The 7,107-nt window shown below is 61.6% G+C and overlaps 1 protein-coding gene across 2 annotated transcripts in view; it reads right to left on the minus strand.

Moving 5' to 3' along the window:
• The window catches only part of GRM4 (glutamate receptor, metabotropic 4), a 109,872-nt gene that overhangs the window by 47,235 nt on the left and 55,530 nt on the right, over positions 1 to 7,107 (minus strand). The window contains exons 1-2 of one of the 2 annotated variants that reach the window (XM_015558675.1): positions 1,725 to 1,731; positions 1,501 to 1,504 (exon numbers count right to left, since the gene is read on the minus strand). The exons of the other annotated variant lie outside the window; for it this stretch is intronic. The gene's annotated coding sequence lies outside the window, so the exon portion shown is untranslated. Of the gene's footprint in view, positions 1 to 1,500; positions 1,505 to 1,724; positions 1,732 to 7,107 lie in introns of those variants that run through there. 2 annotated transcript variants of the gene reach the window in all.

The following is a 7,107-nucleotide window of genomic DNA, read 5'->3' on the forward strand; positions in this document are numbered from 1 at the left end:
GGGGTTATACAGAGCTCAGTGAACTATGGAGCGTCTGACCCACATTGACTATCTCTCTGCAGATGTTGCATTACTCATCTGAGGGCGGCATCATCAACACACCTCCAATATACAGATGAGGAAACTGAGGCACAGAGGCTCAGGGCTTCCCCAAGGTCACACACAGTCACAGCAGAGCAGGGGTTGGCGACAGGCCGCCTGTCTCCCTCAGCCACCCCTTCGGCCCGTCCACTGTGTCATGACCACGTGGGGGAGGAGTTGGGGTGTGGAGTCAGGGGGACACCTGGGGGCCGTGAGCCTGGGCGTGTCTGGGGACAGCCCTGGCCTGGGGTTAGCGCCCACTGCTGTCCCTGCCCCGGTGAGACCCAGTGCCAACGCAATTGGGCCCCTTTGCGTTGCTGCCCAACTGTCAGCACGGCTGCTCAGGGGACCCCAGAGCAGGCGCACGGGGCTGGCTCAGCAGGCTCTTCCCTGGGGTGACACAGCCCCCAGGAGAGGGTGGCCCTAGCCAGCGAGGACGGGAGGGGCCCGGAGGGCACCCACGGCATGCGGCACTCCACGATCCTCACACCCCGGGGGGCAGGTGCCAACAGCCCATCCTACAGATGAGGAAACTGAGGCTCAGAGGAACTAAGTCGCCTGACAGAGCTCACACAGCGGAAGTGGGACTGCAATGCAGTTTGGGTGCAGAGCCCCAGGGAAGGGAAGGCCTGGGTCACTGAGCCTGCTAACCCCCCTCTCCGGCAGCGCCTCCCCAGCTCTGGAAACACCCGAGTCACGCACCACACCCGCCAGCCCTCCTGTGTCAGCCCCTGCAGCCTGGCTCCGTCACCATGGAGACCGTGGCTCACACTCCCCTCGGCACCCGCTTCCAACCTCTACACTAAGATGGGGCCCTTCTTCACACCTTTCTCCTCCTCCCGGCCTCTCATTGGACAAAATAAGAACCCGTGAATCCATTGATAGTAAATATGGTCCCATCAAACCCGTGCAGCAAGGAGCAAGCCCACTCCCTGTCTCAGGGCAGGGCAGGAGCCCTCCAGTGTCCCGGCTCCAACACAGAATCACAGGAAGGGGGCAGGAGGAGCCGGGGTTCCCCATCGCCTCCAGGCCCTCCTGGGTCCCCCTTGGCCAGCCCCTCACTCTACGCCAGGCACCCAGCCCCCTGGCGAGCACCCGGCTGCTATGTGCCCGCTGCAAGCTGCCACGTGCCATGCCAGAGCTCCCACTGCAGGGCCAGGGCGGGAAGCCACAGCCCCCTGCCAAGAGCAGCTGAGCACACGGAGGTGGCAGGGACCTCGGAGACCCCCGAGCCCACGCTGGGCGTGGAGGGAGGAGACTGAGGCCAGAGGAGGGCGGTGCCCACTCCAGGTGAGGCTCTCACCGGCACAGGCACCGGGGTCAGCACCCAGGCCAGCCCCCTGACTGCTTCCCACCTGCTTGTCACTGTTACCGAGCCGCGGGACTAAAGAGTGGCCTGAGCCCGCCCTGGCTCCACACCTTGCTCTCCCTGGTGCGCTGCCCACCAGTCAACACTGGCTTATCCTTGGTCCCACCCCTCAAGGCCCTGCCTCTGCTACCAGAAAGCTGGACAGTGAGATGGACAGTGTCACTGGAAGGCTGACCGCGGTGGGTGGGGGGTGTCCTGTGAAGCTGAGTGTGCCGAGTGCCTTCAGCCAGCACGTCCGCTCCTCACTCCGGCCCAGAGAAACGCGCCCGGGGACGTGAGGACGGTGCACAGACAAGCGCATCACATGTGAAACAGCAGCATGGAGACAGCAGCGCAGGCAAGCTGTGTGGTCTGGACATGGGCTGTTACGGAGCCTCAGTTAATGAGACAGCTCTCGGGAATCTGCAGGACAGCATCCTGACAACGAAGCTGCCTGGAGAGCAGACTGCAGCGGGATCGTCCCTTTCCCACAGTTTGAGGACCACACGCGTTGAGCGTCACCTGTGGCCACGCACACATATGAGCAACAGCTACATGAAGGCAGGAACTTGTCCGGTGGAGTCGCTGCCATCTCCCCAGTGCCTAGGCCAGTGGTCGGCAAACTTTTTAAACAGGGGGCCGGTTCACTGTCCCTCAGACCGTTGGAGGGCCGGGCTATAGTTTAAAAAAAAAAAAACTATGAACAAATTCCTCTGCACACTGCACAGATCTTATTTTGATGTAAAAAAACAAAACGGGAACAAATACAATATTGGTATTTGCATGTGGCCCGCGGGCCGTAGTTTGAGGACCCCTGGCCTAGACCAGTGCCTGCACACACCAGGTGCTCAGCAAACGCTCCCGGAGTGGCTGAGGAGGGCCAGAGGGATCCCGCACCTTCAGGGTCATGGTGACCTCAGGAAGGACAGGACGGGGCTCCACAGGGGCCTCCAGGCAGGAGTCAGGAGCAAATACGGCGAAATGTACAAGCTTGGTCAACGTGGGCTCCAGGAGCCAGGCCAGACGCAGCGCTCCGACACGAGTGACAGCGAAGGGGTCCCAGTCCTCACGTAGCTGCCTGATGGAGAACCCCCAGGTCCTCCCTTTGTCCCTCCATGAAATGGGGCCACTCGGCCACTCCTGGCCCCGTGGCATCCGAAGCAGCCAGGAGGGGGGACGGGGCCTGCCAGGAGCTGCCCTTACCCTGCCAGCCAGCGGGTTCCTGAAATCCTACCTTCCCCGAGGTGGCTCCGACCTGGCCAGCCCCCTCCCCCGGTTGCACCTCCCCCGGCTCCAGCCACCTATCCTGACGCGAATGTGACATAGAGACTCCACTACCAAACTTGATCTCGGTTTCCTGTTGTATTTGTGGTCTCTGTGACCTTTCCATTTGCGGTCTGGTGACCTTTCCCGTGTCCTCCGGGTCCGGCCGATGAATCTGCCCCAGCGTCTGCCCCCCTGCACTCCCCAAGGCAGGGCTGGGTCTGTGTGTGCGCTCGTTCATTCATTCAGTAGGCAAGTGCCCTGCTCAGTGCCTGGCACAATCGACCTTAGGAAACGACAGCAACTAAGACCCCTTCCGGGGGAACCAGGAGGGAGTCAGCCCGCCTCGCGGGGCACACCTTGGCAGGGAAGGCCCACTGGGCGCCAGGCCACCGCAGTCCCCAGACACCGAGCCAGCGTTCAACCTACACGCCTGCCCCACATCACCTCTGCCCTCCTCCACTGGGGCAGCACACATTTCCTGAAGCCCAGTATGTTTCCACCAGGTCAGATGCTGGACACTGTCTTGGAGCCAGGGCAGGAGTGGAAACAAGCGGGGTGAAGTGAAGCAGGGGCTGGGGAACCCCCACCTGGAGGGCAGGGCGCTGGGCAGGGCCAGCCGCTGGAGGCAGAGGCAGACCTGCATGCTCGAACCTTCCCGAGGAGCTGCCTTGCCGGAGAGCCGGGGACTGGGAACGCTCCGGACTTGGGAAGTGCACCCTCGGCGAGGCTCTCTGCTGAGTGGCCGCGTCTCCCCGGCCAGGACTGTCCACGGTGACCGTCCATCAGCACAGGTGACCCAGGGAGCCTGCTCGAGAGGCGCACTCCTTCAGGCTCCTTCCAACTCCGTCATTCTCGCTCTCGCCAGGAGACCCACCTTGCCAGGCCCCACGGCAAGGTTTGGGCCTTCCCCAGGAAGGAGCTAAATGGCCAGCCTGCGGGCATGAGGCAGCGCAGGTGACCACGATAGGGCACCGCATCCACAGCGCCCAGGGCACAGGGTGCCCACCTCCTTGCTCCAGCGCCCAGGGCCTGGGGCCGCATTCTGCAACCCAGGCTGCTCACGCTGCCCGAGCAGCCCCGGGCTCTGGGCTCAGACAGGAGGAAAAATCCTCCTCTAGAGCATCGAGCAATTTCCTCGCAGCGGCACAGCCAGGTTTGTCCCATCCGTTCACAGTCCGAGCAAGTGACCTTTAAATTTAAAAAAGGGAGAAAACAACGAAAAGACAAATTCTAGGAAATCAAGTGGAAAAATCTACATTACAGCAAAATGTGAAGGCAGCATATTGCAATGTGGAGAGAAAGCAGGGAGCTACACAACCCAAGGGGAACCCCCAGGCTCCCCTAGGTTCCCAGCAAAGAGGAAGGTGGGGGGAAGGCATGAGGGAGTCACCCTGGACCGTATGGCCTCACACACATGCACAAACATGCACACACATGCATGTACGCACCAACACATGTGCTCACACTGTCCTTCCTTCCTCCCCTCCCACTCCAAAACCAGGCCTTCTCCCCAAATTTGCACTCAGAAAAGGGAGCTACTCAGAGGGGCCAGTGACTAATAAGGTGCTACTTCTTTTTAATACGTTTTTATTTAATTTTTTTAGAGAAAGAGGAAGGTAGAGGGAGAGAGAGAGAGAAACATGGATGAGAGAGAAACAGCGACTGGCTGCCTCCAGCACGCCCCCTCCTGGGGATGGAGCCTGCAACATCGGGCATGTGCCCTGACCAGGAATTGAACCAGCGACCTCTTGGTGCATGGGACAGCGCTCAACCAACCGAGCCCCACCGGCCTGGCATAAGGTGCTACTGTTGTTTCCACGGGAAAGGAGGCCTGTGCCTAAGTAAATGGAGCTCTGTGGTGGGTCCCAGGCACAAGCACTGTGTCGGGGGCGGGGGGTGCGGTAAGGTGGGAAGCATGCAGGCCCGGAGCGAGTGCCCCTAACCTGAGGCTATTCCAGGGTGAGCAGGACTGTGCAGGACAGTGAGGGGAGGTACAGAGCTCCACAGGGGGCTAGAGGCGGGGCCAGGGTTCAGGCCTGGTTCCCGGCACCATCCCTTTCTGCTCCTGCTCCAGCCCCACTCCCCACCATCCAGTCTCACTCCAGCCTCGTTCTGAAGCACAAGTCTGACACGTGGCTCCCTGCCTCGGTGGCTCCCAGTGTGTGCACATGTGAGCATGTGCGTGTGTATGTGTATGTGTATGTGAGCATGTGCGTGTGTGTATGTATGTGTGTGAGAGAGAGAGAGACCCTCGAGGCCAACATTTCCTCCTCAGGCCTGCAGCATGCATCTCACCCTGGCCCCTCGCAGAATGCACCGTCTTACCACATCTGCTCCCCAACAGGCTTGCAGAAGCTGCTCCCTCAGCAGGAGGGCCCGGGGCTGGTCACTGCGGCCCTGCCCTCACTGGGCCTCGGTCACCTCCTCGGCGTCTGCCTCTCCACTCGGGGCCCCGCGGGACCCAGCACACATGCTGTGCCTGCTCGGTCCATGCTTCCTGGATGAATTAGCCACCGAGCGCCCAGCTGGCAGGGATGGGAGGGCGGCGTGGGAGGAGCTGCGAGCACGGGCGTGGGCAGAGGCTCTGCAGGAACCCAGGATGGGCACCTGCACCTGCTCAAACCCTCGCACCTCCTCTGCGGCCTCCCTAACCCCACGGCCCACTGCGACCTCCCTGTGTCACCACCTGGCCACGCTGAGTGCCCAGGCGGCTGTGTGCACACCCACTGGGCACCCACTTCGCACTTAGCACCTCCTTCATGCCAGGCTCTGGGCTACAAAGATAGTGCACCCACAGTGTCTGCCCTGGCAGGACCCGCCCAGGAGGTCCTTGCACCCGCGTGGGCTGGGCCTTATGAACACCTGGACACCTCTGAGTCCAGCCTTCTCTTGGGATTTTACTTCTCCATCTACATGTGAATTCCTTGCTATTGGCGCTGAGGAAATACACATGGGAAGCAGAACAGTGAAGTATAGGGTAGCTGAGCGAATTGTGGAGGCCCACGGGTCCCTGCCTGGCACCAGCTGGGCCATCAGAGAAAGGCATGAATGCCTGAGGCAGTGGCCCTGGGGGGAGGGGCAGGCACTGTTTCCCACCTGGCCCTGTCCCCCATGCACTCCATCGAAGGGCTGCGCAAAGCGTCAATGCGCACGCATACAGCTCCCCGCCCCCCACTGAGGCAGAGGACGGGGGTTCCTCGCTGTGAGACCTCACAGCTATTTAGCCTCTTTGGGCATCAGGCTTTCCACCTGCAGGGGAAGGACTTGAAGGAACCCCAGCTTGTGAAGCTGGAGTGCGGGTTAAATGTGATGGCGTTTGTGAAGGCCTGGGTCTGCCTCCTGGAGTCTGTGCCTTTGGGGAGTGGGCACGGCCTGGTGGGCAGGGCTGGAACAGGGACCTCACCACCCAGTTGGGGTCCGGACCAGGGATGTGGGTGCATGTGTCTGGGGACCAGAGGGCCAGGTGCCAGGCAGAACCCGGGCCATAGCTTGAGGGCCTGGGGATTGTTCTGAGCAGGACACACATTCTTTCTTTCCTGAACAATCTCAGCACGCCCCCACCCCCCAATCACATACCTCACACAACCTCACAGTCACAACCCCTCACACAGAGACTCATGGCCCCACTCATCACGAGCATAAACCCAGAGACACCCCCCTACAGCCTCACCCACAGGACAGGCACACGGCCACACACAGGCACCCACACAGCCACACCTCTCCTGACCCCACAGCCACAAGCACAGGCAGAAGCCACAGCGGTTCACACAACCACACTCATCACGCCCTACACAGCCATACCCTACACAGCCACACAGCCACACCCGACAGCCACACCCTACATAGCCACACCCTACAGCCACACCCTACAGCCACACCCTACAGCCACACCCTACAGCCACACCCTACAGCCACACCCTACAGCCACACCCTACAGCCACACCCTACAGCCACACCCTACAGCCACACCCTACAGCCACACCCTACAGCCACACCCTACAGCCACACCCTACAGCCACACAGCCACACCCTACACAGCCACAACCTACAGCCACATGGCCACAAACCTGCCCCAGCACCTTTGGTGCCTCCACTGCTGCTGGCGATGGGCAGGGGTCACTGACTGGGTGGAGAGGCACCACACCTGCCACCCAGCTCAGCCTCAGTGGCCCACGTGGGGCAGAGTCCTGTCTCCTCTGAAACCCTCTCCCTAGGCCCACCAGACCTCACTCACCAGCCCTGCCCCTGCAGGGAATGGGCTGGATCTGCCCGGGCACGGGCATCAGAGGGCTGGCCTGCTGTGGCTCAGGGGGCTGCCCGGGCACAGGCACCAGAGGGCTGGCCTGCTGTGGCTCAGGGGGCTGCCCGGGCACGGGCATCAGAGGGCTGGCCTGCTGTGGCTCAGGGGGAGG

The sequence above is a fragment of the Myotis davidii genome, unplaced genomic scaffold (assembly GCF_000327345.1).
Source record: "Myotis davidii unplaced genomic scaffold, ASM32734v1 scaffold1073, whole genome shotgun sequence".
NCBI classification, from domain to species: domain Eukaryota; kingdom Metazoa; phylum Chordata; class Mammalia; order Chiroptera; family Vespertilionidae; genus Myotis; species Myotis davidii.